A 14,276-nucleotide genomic window follows, 5' to 3' on the forward strand; every position below is an offset into this window, starting at 1 on the left:
TTCTCCTCCACCATTCACACTAATGACTGGATCTTATTCTTGGGATTTATCTCTGTAGCAGACAGCTTCAGGTATGCTGAGATGAACTTCCATGCCAGGTACAGTTATGGAGGAAGAATTTATTGAAGCTTTCAGATCCAGGGGAAATTCTATAATGGCAAAAGAAGTTGGCCTGCTTTCACCAGACCAAACACACACAGAAAAGCACAAGCCTAAAAACTAAAAGCCACACAGCACAGCACACTTTAGGAACTCCAGCTAGGCACACTTTGTATATCTTTACATTGAAATCCAAACCTGCCACCATATCTTAAGATCCGCCCAGTGACATTGCCTCCAGCCAGGGGGCTGCAGATGCAAACTACAAACTCATAAAACAGTAAATATATTGGGGGCCATCTATCAAAACTACCATATTTCATCCTTGGCCCCCAAAAGATTCATAACCATTGTAAATTGTACTCAGTTCAATTTCAAAGGTCCCCACAGTCTTGACTAATTTAAGATAGTAAGTCCTGTAAAATCAAACAAGTTAACTTCTTCCAACACATAAAGGCACTGAGTCAACACTTTTAACTGGTATAATGCATAGCAAGGAGACACTAAAACAATGCAAACTCAACCACCATCAAACAAACATAAACTTTTGTAGTTTATGTTTATTATAACCAGAGTGACCGTCTCCAGATTTTCCAATTCTGCCCCTCCACCTGGGCAGAGTAGCAAGGGAACACTTCCATCCTAGGCCAACAGTGCATTCCATGGTAGCCCTTGCATAGTCATGGTATATCTAAAACCTCTTCAGGTCTTCATGCAAACCATGGTTCATCTTTTGCTCTTTCAGCCTATCAGGGCATTAGGCCCTGCCTTATGCTGCATCTCAGTAGTGGCTCCCGGAGGCATGTGCAATTCATGACAATTTCTTGCATTTTTCATGCTTTCAAAATTAATACCAGGTGTGCAGGACATACCTATGTTCTTAATTCAGGGGTAAAATAAATCATAACCTTGAAAAGCAGGTTCCTTTTCCAGTCAACTCTTTTTAAAAGAGTTTGGCCAAGCGTGGTGGTACACGCCTTTAATCCCAGCACTCAGGAGGCAGAGGTAGGAGGATTGCTGTGAGTTCGAGGCCACTCTGAGACTACATAGTTAATTTCAGGTCAGCCTGAGCTAGAGTGAAACCCTACCTCAAAACAACAACAACAACAAAAAAAAAAACAACAAACAACAAAAAAAAAAGAGTTTGCATTTCTATGATAAGTTTTTCTTCAGTCATCCTTTTTATTGTTTAAGTGTAAAGTAGTTGGGTCATCTTAAGATAATTAATGTGTTTGACAATAGCAGGTTCAGTAACCTAAAACCAGTTTCAGTGCTTGTAGTTTTAACTTGCTTGAGGTCTTCCAGCTTAAAAATCTTAAATCTCTCAGTCCAATTATCTTTAGCCAAGCACATCAGTCTATTACAAATTTAACCTTGATCAAACTCTCTGTGCCTGGGCAGCAGAATGCAGCCAGCCCTTATGCCAGTATCCCAGTCCCAACAAAGTCCTCTGTAGTCTGTCCTTCCCCTTAGAAAGCTCATAAGCCAAGTCTCGAAGTTCAATATTGTCTGCACTTAGCATTTTCAAACTCTCATCAGAATAGTCCATAAAACTTGGCTTACTACTCCAGAAGGCATCTTCAGTTGTAAGCATCAAGTCCATGTCTATTCCTTTAAAACAAAGGTTCCAAAAGATCAACATTTACATGGTCAGGTTTATCTCACCCCACTCCTGGTACCAACTTCTGCATCAGGCAGCTTCAGGTTCACTGAGATGAACTTCTAGACAAGGCACAGTTATGTAGGAAGGGATTTCCTGAAGCTTACAGCTCCAGGGGAAGTTACATAATGGCAGAAGAAGCAGGCCTGCTTTCATAGGCCCAAACACATAGAGAGAAACACAAACCTAAAAGCCAAAAGCCACATAGCACAGCATACTTCAGGAACTCCAGCTAGGCATACTTTGCATATCTTTATGTTGAAATCTCAAACCCACCACCATACCTTAAGATCCGCCCAGTGACACTGCCTCCAGCCAGGTGGCTGCAGATGCAAACTACAAACTAATAAAACACTGAATATACTGGGGTCCATCTATTCAAACTACCATAGCCTCTGTTAATTTATTTTTGCTCATTGAGTTCTACCCCTTAGCAAGTTTGTTTTGAATTTCTAGTTTCCTCGGTAATAGATCCCCATTAAGTCTGGCTTCACTTCCTCCTGACTATCTTGCATGATTGACTTCACGAATTCATTTCCGGTTCCTCTTGTCCCCATTGGAATTTCTGTGGCTTGGCAGAGGGAGGGCCTTGATTTATCTCAGTGACACACTTGACTCCAACAGGATTGATTCTCTCCAGATGTCCCCCAGGCATCCGCCCCATGGAAATGTTACCCATAAGTTTCTGTGCCATGAGAAAATGAGCTTCAGTATGCCCATGTGCCCTAATGGGGGTAGTCCAGTCAGCAGTTGCAGGGTAAAACTACTTTCAGCAAGCATGTGAAGAAAGAATGGACCAGAATAGTGCCAGCAAGAAGTACTGGGCCCTTGTTTACCTTTCAACTAGCGAGTTGCCATTTACTATGTCCTAGTTGGTCAGAGTCTACAAAGCTTGCTTTGCTGAGAACATTTACTAGTGGGTTTGTTACTCCTCAGTCAATGAATTTACATTGAGAGAGGACAACTTTTAGCCCATCAGAGTAAGTGGTAACTCAAGAGCATCTCACCCGGCAGGTTGGAGACACCTGCGCACTTGTCTGTACAGAGTGTTCAGGCTGAAACCGGGAGCAGAGACCATGCCTTTGCCCAACCCAAAAGTCCTTACGTGAAAACAAGTGTGGCATAGAACGCCTTTGCCTTAGTGGCAGTCTCTCCTTCAGAGTCCACAACCGCACAGTGTGGTGAGGAAGTGGTCGGCCATGGAGTAGGAACTGCTCCGTCCAAGCCCCCTAGCAAAAGAATTAAGCACTGTGTCTCTGTTTCACTGGTAAAACTGGAGCAACATTTATCTCTCAGTTTTAATAAAGTTATAATGAAAATAAAAATATGAAAAATGCCTGGCACGTGGTGACAGCTCGTGAATGCCGGTGATGGTGGGTAGTCTACAGGCTGTTGCTGGCATACAGGGTGCTGTGTGTGTTCATTTCTGCTTCTCTTCACCTGCCCTGTTGAGTCATCTGTGTGCCTCAGAAAAGGTCTTTCAGGTGAGCATGCCCAGTATCCAAAAATTTTAGAGCAGAAAGTAACATGGTGATTTCAATTGGCAATTAGATAATTTGTTGATTGTGATCTTTGACCATGGAAGTAAAATTTTTAAAAAGATTGTGGTGCAGGGGATATAACTCAGTGATAGAGTGTTTGCCTACAGTGAGTGAGGCCATGAGTTCTGCCTTTATTACTGGAAAAAAAGCAAGAGAGAAAGAGAGACTAAGAAAAGAGGAGGGAGGAGGGAGGTAGGGAGAGAGAGAGAGAGAAACAAGAAAAGAAAGATCATTTAGAGAAAAAGCTTAAAAATTCAGAGAAGCAAAATTGTTCACAATCCTAATATCTAAACACAGACACTATTAATATTCTGTCACTTTCTATTTTTAGTCTTATATTTGACATATTTGGCTTGACGGCAGTCATACTGCATATGCAATTTTGTGGCTTGCCTTTAACTTCATATTATGTTGTAGACACCATTGTCAAAGCCTGCAGGCAATTCCATCCGTCGAGCGTGTCATAGTTTATTTAACCATCACTGTGGTTGGATGTGTATGTCATTTCCAATTCTGTGAGATAAACGATGCTGCTCCACAATTAGTAATGCTTTGAAAGGAGAATCAGACCTTAGATTAACTTGAGGAGCTCTGACGAGGAGGCAAAGGCGCTTTTGTTTTATTAATGAGAACAGAGCTGGGTATATTGTCTGGGTTATTAGACCATAAAATAGGAAAGTGTTTTTCATCGTTTCTCTTAAAAAATGTACTCTGATTCATTATGTGTGTGCACTCAGTACACTTGTCCAAGGGCTGTTTCTAAATGCAGGCTGAAGAACAATGACTATTTCAGCAAGTTCCTTTAATAGTTATCTGCAATGTCTTTCGTCACCAGTCCAGTGGCCAAAGGGGACTGTGGCTACCAGAAACCAGCCACCGCACCGTCATCTCGGGAGGAGTTTTATCTCCTGCTGGGAGCTGGTTCTGCAGGCAAAGCCCTGAAGATTAGCCTCTGTCCCAGACCTGCAGAGGATCAGGGGACCCACAGGCTAATTTACACAGTTACACCCCAGTGAGACGGACTGCAATACAGTGCAGAACACCATGGGATTCCCCCAAAGAGTGGCTGCTAACCAAAGGTCATTACTACCCCTCAGTATTGGCTGACCTTGGGAAAGAAAGCCTCTCCCAAGCCAGGAAGATTATATATATATTGGTTCTTTGCTTTTTTGAGTGTGTGTATAATGTGGTATGTGTAAGTATGTGTGTGTGTGTTATGATGTTGTGACCTGTGGGGGAGTTGGTTGTATCTGCACATCTATGTGCCCTTGTGGCACCTCAGATGGTGCTCACTTCCACTCCATCATTCTTCCGCCTTGGTTTTTTTCTAGGTAGGGTCTCGCTCTAGCCCAGGCTGACCTGGAATTCACTACGTAGTCTCAGGGTGATCCTCCTACCTCTGCCTGCTGAGTGCTGGGTGGCATGTGCCACCATGCGCAGCTCTGCTTTTGTTTTTATTTCAGTCAGTCTCTTACTCATATTGGAGCTTCCTGGGTTTTTTCTTTCTTTCTTTTTCTTTTCTTTTTTTGCAAGTCTGGGTGGTTCCCTCATCTCTGATCCTGGGGTTCCAGGTGTGCATGGCCTAGCTGTTTAGGTAGGATCTGGAGATTTGGGGATTTCAGGCCCCCAACATTTTTTTCTTTTCTTTTGGTTTTTCGAGGTAGGGTCTCAGTCTGGAATTCGCTATGTAGTCTCAGGCTGACTTTGAACTCACGACGATCCTTTTACCTCTGCCTCTTGAGTGCTGGGATTAAAGATGTGCACCACCACGCCTGGCCCTAGAAAAGTTTTAAAGATGTCAAAAAACATGATGCTATTACAGAAAATTTAAGCACAGGTATAAAAATCTACGAAGGAAAGCAATGAAACGTAGAGAGCAGGCTGGAGCTTGAAGTTCCTGCATCATATATTATGTGCCCAGTGCTCATTTAGTTATACCTGGCTATGGTTTTGAAGATCAGAGAGACTTTATTAGATTAAGAGAAGGAAAGATGAGAAAGTGTGGAGAGCTCCTGCCCCTGAGAAGGCAGGAGGGGTAAAGCCCCACACCTGGCTATATTTAAGGCACAATAGCACTTCTGTCCTTTGTTATTATCCAGCCAAGTGAACATAGAGACCCATGATCCAAAATAAGAAGTCATTGGGCTGAATGAAGAAAGTGTCCAAGATAGACAAAGATTGGGCTGTGGGGCGGGTTTTCTCCTGCTGGTGGAGCTGGCTTTAAAATGGTCCTGCCAGGAAGGCAGTGTGGAACAGGCAAGTTCCTTATAGGAATCCAGTCATTGCATGTTGCGGTGGAGTGGGGTTGCAGGGGTTAAGCTACCAGAGAGGATCCTATTGTCAGCAGCCTTGCCATAGCCATTTCAGTCCTTGCTACTGTGGGCTGAGTGGCAGGCTTCCAGAGTAGCAGAGAAAGACGACCAGCTGCTTGGAACACAGTCCAGGGTCATTTCAGGGACACACCTTGTAGAGTTCCTCTCTTGCTGAATTCCCACCTACTCCTGTCTGGCTCTCTGTTCCAATTTGGGGTGCTTAGTTAGGATTTGCAGTGGACCCCACCACCCTTTCCAGGTATGGTATGTGCAAACACACAGATCCAGCTAAGTTCCTGTTGGAGAGTTTCCTGGGACTGGTTGGCTGTGCAAATGACAAAGACTAAGTACTTGAAAGCACTCCTTCAGTCTCTAACACAGACATTGCCCTGGCAGACATTGCAGTGGATTGATAGATAAATCCGTGCTTAGCCATCCAAATGACAACTTACCAAAGGAAAGCATGGCTAAGAGCCAAGCTTAATCACATTCCCATTAGACCACTTAATGAAAGACAATAATAGCTCTAAGAATAACAAGACAACATGACAGCTCAAGCTATAGACCCTGACTTCTCTCCTAAAAGGTATTTTACTAAGGTTGTTTTAACCAGTTAGTTAACCAGACTACTTCATGATTGCATTGTTATCTAGCTGGGAGGGATGGAAAGTCAGGCAAGGGAGATAAAAGGGACAGAAGCCAGTGGCATTGCGTTTGTAATTAGGAAATTAGGAAAATTAGGAAATTAGGCCTTGTGCCTTAAAGGGACATGCTGCTTTGTCTTAGAGGGTTAGATCACAGGCCACTTGGAAGCTTCTTGGACTCTAGACCATGTATGAATCCCCAGGATTTTACCATTCCCTGAGGTAGCCTGAGTCCTAGTCTAGAGCCTATACCAGCCTCTTCCACTGTAGTCCTAAAGGGTGGCTAGGTAGTAGCATGGGGCCTTAAGCTTGCTAGTGTGAGCTTGGATATCCACAGGGTGGACAAAGCTAGAGGTGGGAAGAGAAGAGGGTCTGCCAGGCTATGTGCCTCCATCTATCCTCTTGGTCTGAGCCCTACAAACATGCTGTGGTGAGCATGCATCAGGTTGGGGATCAGCCTATCAGTTAGGAAATGTGTTTGGCTTACACAAGACAGAAGTTTGTTTATTTCTCTTATATTTATATTCCTGGATAATTTATATAACTATAGAAGACTTCGAGCCAGTGGTGGCAGTACACACTTGTAATCTAAGTGCTTGGCAGGAAAAGAGTGAGTTTGAGGTTAGCCTGGGCTATATAATGAGATTATAGGGTGAGAGAAAGAGGGAGAGGAGAGAGAGAGAGAGACAGGGAGACTCAGAGAGAAAACAGGGGAGAAGAGAGAAGAACGTTAGGGGTGGCAGTCCTGGACAGATGGGAGGCAGCAGTACCACCTCATAGGACCTTTTCTTTCTATTCAACAGTCATTACCATGTAACATTCATTCAGTGTCACTTCATGCTCCAAGATGGCCACTAGATGAAGGGACGTACTACGGAGCTGGCCAGTCTCCTTTAAGAAGTGTTTTTAGAAAACAACTTGTCTGCTGTCCTCTCATTGACTATATTTGCCCTCAAGGCAAACAGTAAAGGTATTCCCTTGGCTGATACATTTTATTCTTGAATAAGATTCTGGGGCTAGAGGGATGGCTTAGTGGTTAAGGTGCATGCCTGCGAAGCCTAAGGACCCAGGTTCGATTCTCCAGGTCCCCCATAAGCCAGATGCACATGGTGGTGCATGTGTCTGGAGCTTGTTTGCCATGGCTAGAGGCCCTGGCATGCCCATTCACTCTCTCTCTCTCTCTCTCTCTCTCTCTCTCTCTTTCCCTCTGTCTAACTCTAATAAATAAATACAAATAAATCTTTTAAAAAGATTCTGATTGTATTTATAAGGAAGAAAAGGTTATGGGGTAAGCTCAGCAAGTTATGTAGTTGTTCTGCCTTTGGCTACACACATTCCTCAGTCCTACAGCATTGTCTGTGATGCAGGTGAAAAGCAGAAACTGGAGCATCCAAGCGTTCTGAGACGGTAGGATGACGATGAAAGTCAGACATGGTTCCTACGAATGCCTTGCTTATCCACTCAGTTCCCATTTCAAGGAAGAGATTCCCCTGGAGACACCCAGCAGACACTGGCATGTGCGTGTTTGTGGAGACTGGGAAGTCTAGTGCAGGCAAAGGCAGGAAAGTAAGGACTTGCCCATCCCCGTGGTGATGAGATGAGCTACGAGAAAGCAAGAGGAAGGATTCTGAGCAGAAGATGAAGATGCCGGGGATCGCTGTTCCAGGAAGAAAAGCAATTGAATGGCTGTTTGTTGAGAGTTAATTCACCTCAACTTGTCCTCTAATTTGTCATACTCAGGCTTTTTTACTTTTATTTTTATCCTCAAGAAGGACCATCATGTCTTTCAGTGTTTCTCTCTCTGTCTCTTTGGTAGACTTTTTTTTTTTTTTTTTTTTTAATGGTTTTTCGAGGTAGCGTCTCCCTCTAGCCCAGGCTGACCTGGAATTCACTATGGAGTCTCAGGGTGGCCTCGAATGCACAGTGATCCTCCTACCTCTGCCTCTCGAGTGCTGGGATTAAAGGTGTGTGCCACCACGCCCGGCTGACTGTTTTGTTTTTGCTTTTTTTTTTTTTTTTTTTTTGGTAGTATCTCACTTTAGCCCAGACTTTGCTGGAACTCACTATATACACCAGGCTGGCCTCAAACTCATGGCAATCCTCCTATCTCAGCCTTTCCAGTGCTGAGATTAAAGACATGCACCACCACATCTAGCTGTAAAAAGACTTTTTAATTTTTTTTTTTAAATATTTTGAGGGTCTAACTCTAGCCCAGGCTGATTTGGAATTCACTATGTACTCTAAGTGTGGCCTTGAACTCACAGCAATCCTCCTATCTCTGCCTCCCAAATGCTCGGATTAAAGGTGTGCACCACCACACCCAACCAAGACTATTTTTAAAATACTTTTTAAATGTATTCATTTACGAGAGGGGGGGGGGGAGAGAGAATGGGCACACCAGGGCCTCTAACCACTGTAAACAAATTCCAGATTTGAGATACATGGGACATATGCACGTGCATCTGACTTACATAGGTTCTGGAGAATAGATCCTGGGTCCTTAGGCTTTGCAGACAAGCACCTTAACTGGTAAGCCATCTCTCTAGCCCCCAAGACTATTGTTTAAAGTAGTTTTAAGATTTACAGCGAAACTCAGAGGAAGACACAGAGATTTCCTATATCTCCTAAGACCCCTCCAAGCACAGCTTCCCCCATTGCCAACACAGCTCTCCACAGTGGTGCATTCGTTCCAGCTGTCGAAGGGAGACTGGGCCAGTGTTCTCACAAGCCATAGCTTCCATGCAGGATTCACTCTCCGTGTATATTTTGTGAGTTTGGCCAAATGCATAGTGATATAGCTCTTTGCTACAAATCGCACCTGTGTTTTTTTTTTTCTACTACCCTAAAAGCCCCATGTGCTCTTTCATCCCTCCCACCCCTCACCTCTGGGCCACCACTGATACTTTCACTGGCTCCACAGTTCACTCTGCCAGAATGCTACACAGCTGGAGTCCTACAGTGTGGAGCCTTTTTAAATTGCTTCTCTCATAGTATAATATGCATTTATGTTTCTTCCATGTCCTTTCATGGCTCATTACTTCTTAGTACTAAATAATGATTAGGATATTGGCCTGGATGTACCACAATTAATTATCTAGTCACTTACTAAAGGACATCTTGGTTGTCTCTAAGCTTTGGGAGTTATTAATAAAGTTCCTGGAAACATCCACATGTAAGTTTTTGCATAAATCTAAGTTTCAATGTATTTGCATAAAGGCCAAGGAACACAGTAGCTGGAACTTATGGTAAGAATATGTTTAGTTTTGTTAAAAATTATTGAAGCCAGGTGTGGTGGCACACACCTTTAATCCCAGCACTCAGGAGGCAGAGGTAGGAGGATGGCCATGAATTCAAGGCCACCCTGAGACTACATAGGGAATTCCAGGTCAGCCTGGGCTAGAGCGAGACCCTACCTTGAAAACCACCCCCCCCAAAAAAAATTACTCAAGCTTGGAAAGATGGTTCAGTGGTTAAAGGTACTTGCTTGCAAAGTCTGACAGCCCAGCTTCAGTTTCCCAGTATCCACGTAGAGTCAGATGCACAAAGTGACCCATGCATCTGGAGTTTTTAGTGGAAAGAGCCCCTGGTGTGCCATGACTCCTCTCTTTCTACAATTAAATAATAAATAAAAGTGTTTTTTAAAAATATTCAAGCCGGGTGTGGTGGCACACACCTTCAGGAGGCAGAGGTAGATTGCCATGAGTTCGAGACCATCCTGAGAGTACGTAGTGAATTCCAGGTTAGCCTGAGCTAGAGTGAAACCCTACCTTGAAAACCCAAAACCAAACCAAACAAACAAACAAACCCCAAAACACTTCAAGTTGTTTCCAAGGTGGCTCTTTCATTTTGTATTCCTCCTGCAAGGAGTGAGACTCTGGCTCCACACCTGTGTCAGCATTTGGCGCTACCTGTTCTGGGTTTGGCCATTCTGCTCGATGTGTGGCTATTTTGTTGCTGCTTTCATTTGCATTTCTCTGATGGCCTATGACTTGTAGCTTCTTTTCATGGGGTTATTTCCATCTGTGCAGCTCCTTTGATCAGTTATCTGTTAAGTTCTTTAGCCCATTTTTAAATTGGCTAGCTTGCTTTCTTACCGTTGAGTTTTCAGAATTCTTTATATATTTTGAAATTTAGTCATTTATCAGATATGTCTTTTGTAAATATTTTTCCTTCAGCCTGTGGCTTCTTTTCATTTTATGTTCAGTCTTTGCAGAGGATAACCTTTCAGTGTCAGTGACATGAGCTTATTGGTTCTCTCTGGCATGGTCTGTGCCTTTGGTGATGTTTCTAAAGAGTCATTCCTCAAATCCAAGGTTGCTTAGGTTTTCTCCTTTGTATCTTCAGTTAGTTTTGTAGTTTGGTGTTTTTCCTCTTGGTCGGTTCTAAATGCAAGGCTTTTTCAGGGGAGCATATGACCATGAACATCTATTTGGTTGGCACTATTTGCTGAAAGGATCTTTTCTCCACTTATTGCTTTCATTCCTCGGTTAAGGATCAGCTGACTGTTTTTGTGGGTCTGTCTCAGGAGTGTGCTCTGTTCTCTTGATCTTAGTCTAATCTTTCACAGTACCTCACGGACATTGCTGTAGACATTATTCATGTCTTCAAGTCAAATAGTATCAGCCCTCCCGTTTTCTGTGTATCCTTCAATAATGTGTTGGCTGTTGTGGGTCTGCTTGCTCACATATAAGCAATAATACCATATTGTCAGTATATATAGAATAACTTGCTGAGATTTCAACTAAAATTTCAGTGAATCTCTGGATCAAATTGGGAAGAACTGACATCTTGACAATTCTGAATTTTCCTACCTATAAGCATGGGGCATCTTCATTTTTTTATACTGTTCTTTCATCAGTTTTGTAGGTTCCCTCATACAGGTCTTATATATAGCTAGCATATATTTTAGTAGATTCATACCCAATAATCTCATATTGGGGAATACTAATGTTTCAATAGTATTGTTTTAAAATTAAAATTGCACTTACTTATTGCTTGAATATAGAAAACCAATTGACTTTTGTACATGAACTTTGTAGTAGTACTTTTGTTATAATAATTGCTTGTGCCGGGCGTGGTGGCGCACGCCTTTAATCCCAGCACTAGGGAGGCAGAGGTAGGAGGATCGCAGAGAGTTCGAGGCCACCCTGAGACTGAATTCCAGGTCAGCCTGAGCCAGAGTGAGACCCTACCTTGAAAAACAAAAACAAAACAAACAAACAAACAAAAAATTGCTTGTTAGTCCCAGGAAGTTTTTTAAATTATCATTATCTGCTTCCATTTTCTATAAAGATAACTATGCAACTTATGAACAAAGATAGTTTTATTCTTTTCTCCCTCAGAGAAAAGAATAAACACCTTTCTAATTAATTGGCCATTACTTTTCCAAATTCCTGAAATAGCCAGCAGACCATACAAAGACATTTCTTTAGGCTCCTATTTGAAGCCAGCAGTTTCAGCTAACTGCCGGCCTTGATTCAGGGCCAGAGTTTTATTCTTTTCTAGTCAGTACACCTTTTATTTAACTTTTTTGTTGTATTTCATTAACTAGCACTTCCAGTGTGATGTTCAAAATGAGCTGTGATAGCCTTTTTTTTTTTTTGGTTTTTCTAGGTAGGGTCTCACTCTAGCCCAGGCTGACCTGGAATTCACTATGGAGTTTCAGGGTGGCCTCAAACTCATGGCAATCCTCCTACCTCTGCCTCCCAAGTGCTGGGATTAAAGGCATGCACCACCATGCCTGGCTTTTGCTGAGTTTTTTTTTTTTTTTAAGTGACAGAGAGAGAGAGAGAGAGAGAGAGAGAGAATGGGCGTGCTAGGGCCTCCAGCCACTGCAAACGAACTCCAGATGCATGCGCCCCCTTGTGCATCTGGCTAACATGGGTCCTGGGGAATCGAGCCTTGAATTGGGGTCCTTAGGCTTCACAGGCAAGTGTTTAACTGCAAGGCCATCTCTCCAGCCTTTTGCTGAGTTTTTAAAAAAAAATATTTATTTATTTGAGAGAGAGAGAGAATGGGCATGCCAGGGCCTCCAGCCACTACAAACGAACTCCAGATGCACGTGCCCCTTGTGCATCTGGCTTACGTGGGTCCTGGAGAGTCGATCCCTGGTCCTTTGGCTTTGCAGCCAAGTGCCTTAACTGCTAATCCATCTCTCCAGTCCCGCGTTCTTGATCTTAGTGGGAAAGCTGCTACTTTCCTATTGTTAGATGTATAATTTTAAGATGTATGATGTATACTTTTTAAATATTCTTTTTTTTTTTTTTTTTTTTTTGGTTTTTCGAGGTAGGGTCTCACTCTAGTCCAGGCTGACTTGGAATTCACTATGTAGTCTCAGCTTTGCCTGAAACTCATGGCAATCCTTCTACCTCTGCCTCCCAAGTGCTGGGATTAAAGGCGTGCACTACCATGCCTGGTAATTTTTATAAATATTCTTAATCAAACTGGAGAAGTTCCCTTCTAGTCTGAGTTTATTGAGTGTTTGGTCATGAATTGGTGTTGGATTTCATCGGGTACTTTTATATGCTTCTTTTTATATGATCATGTGCTTTGCCATTGCTAGCCTGTTGATGGCTTATAGCAATTAATTTTCAAACACTGGACCAGATATGCATGCCTGGAATAATTTGCATCTGGCGAGGGTGTATATAATTTCTTTACACATTGTTGAATTCAGTCTGTTCATGTTTTGCTGAGGATTCATGTTCATAAGTGAGATTGTTCTCAAGCTTTCTTTCCTATAATGTCTTTATGTGGCTTTGGTATTGAAATACTAGCCTTATAGAATAAGATAGGAAGTGTTCCCTCTGTTTTTATTTTCTGGGACATATATGTATATAGAGAGAATTCAGAATAATTTTTTTTTTATTTTTGGTTTCTGAGGTAGGGTCTCACTCTAGCCCAGGCTGACCTGGAATTCACTATGTAGTCTCAGGGTGGCCTTGAACTCATAGCGATCCTCCTATGTCTGCCTCCCAAGTGCTGAGATTAAAGGCGTGCATCACCACACCTGGCTTGGAGTAATTTTTTCTTTAATGTTTGGTAGAATATACTAGTGAACCCATCTAGGCTTGGCCCTTTCCATTTGAGAAGACTGTTAATTATCAACCCCATTTCTTTAGTAGACATAGGCTTATCCAGAGCTTTTTGACTTATGTGAGCTTTGGAGGGTATACCTTTTAATGACTTGGTCCATTTCATCTCAGTTATCAAATTTATGAGCACAGAGCTGTTTACAGCCTTTGTTTATTATATTTTTAGTGTTCATAGGATCTATAATGATATCACCATTTTTACTCCTGATGTTAGTAACTTACTGTTCTCTCTTTTGTGAGCCTACTAGAGTTGATTTTTATTGATCTTTTCGAAGAATTCATTTTAGGTTTTCTTGTTATTCTCTATCAATTTCTTATTTGCAATGTAATTTGGTTTTATGAAATTGATTTTCTAATTTATTTATTTGAGACAAAGTCTTGCATTTTAGCCAAGACTGGTCTTGAACTTGTGATTCTTTTGTCTCAGTTCCCCAAATGCTGAGATGACAGCATGCACCTCCACATCTGGTCTCTTTTTGTGGTTTTAATTAAGCTATTTATAGTTTTATCTAATCTTATCAAAACTTTTACAACTTCAGGGCTGAAAGATTTATTTACTTGACAGAGAAAGAGGCAGATAGAGAGAGAGAAAGAGAGAGAGCATTGTTTGTGATTATTGTGCCAGGGCCTCCCTTTAGCCACGTGCACCACCTTGTGCATCTGGTTTTACGTGGGTACTGGAGAATAGAACATGGGTTGTTGGGCTTTGCAGGCAAGCACTTTAACTGATGAGCCATCTCTCTAGCCCTTTGAGTATCCTTTGGAAGAGGATTTCCCTCCTTGAGTCTTAGGTCCTCGTGAGGGGGAGTCTGCCTTTGGTTCGCTGCCAGAGCCCTGGGTGCTTTCCTTGAGCCATTACATCTTGTCCTGGCTCTGCAAAAATTTTGAGAATAAACTTTTTTTTTTTTTTTTTGAGGTAGGGCCCA

At 42.4% G+C, this 14,276-nt stretch overlaps 1 protein-coding gene and 1 non-coding gene across 2 annotated transcripts in view; one reads left to right on the forward strand and one right to left on the reverse strand.

The window, feature by feature from the left end:
- Positions 1 to 14,276, forward strand: part of Scd5 (stearoyl-CoA desaturase 5) — a 173,196-nt gene that overhangs the window by 120,965 nt on the left and 37,955 nt on the right. The gene's annotated exons all lie outside the window — the stretch shown is intronic.
- LOC123459138 lies at positions 11,607 to 11,743 on the reverse strand. Its single transcript, XR_006636047.1, has one exon. It is a non-coding gene; the product is annotated as a small nucleolar RNA SNORA2/SNORA34 family (small nucleolar RNA).

This window comes from Jaculus jaculus, chromosome 2, assembly GCF_020740685.1.
Source record: "Jaculus jaculus isolate mJacJac1 chromosome 2, mJacJac1.mat.Y.cur, whole genome shotgun sequence".
Classification (NCBI taxonomy): domain Eukaryota; kingdom Metazoa; phylum Chordata; class Mammalia; order Rodentia; family Dipodidae; genus Jaculus; species Jaculus jaculus.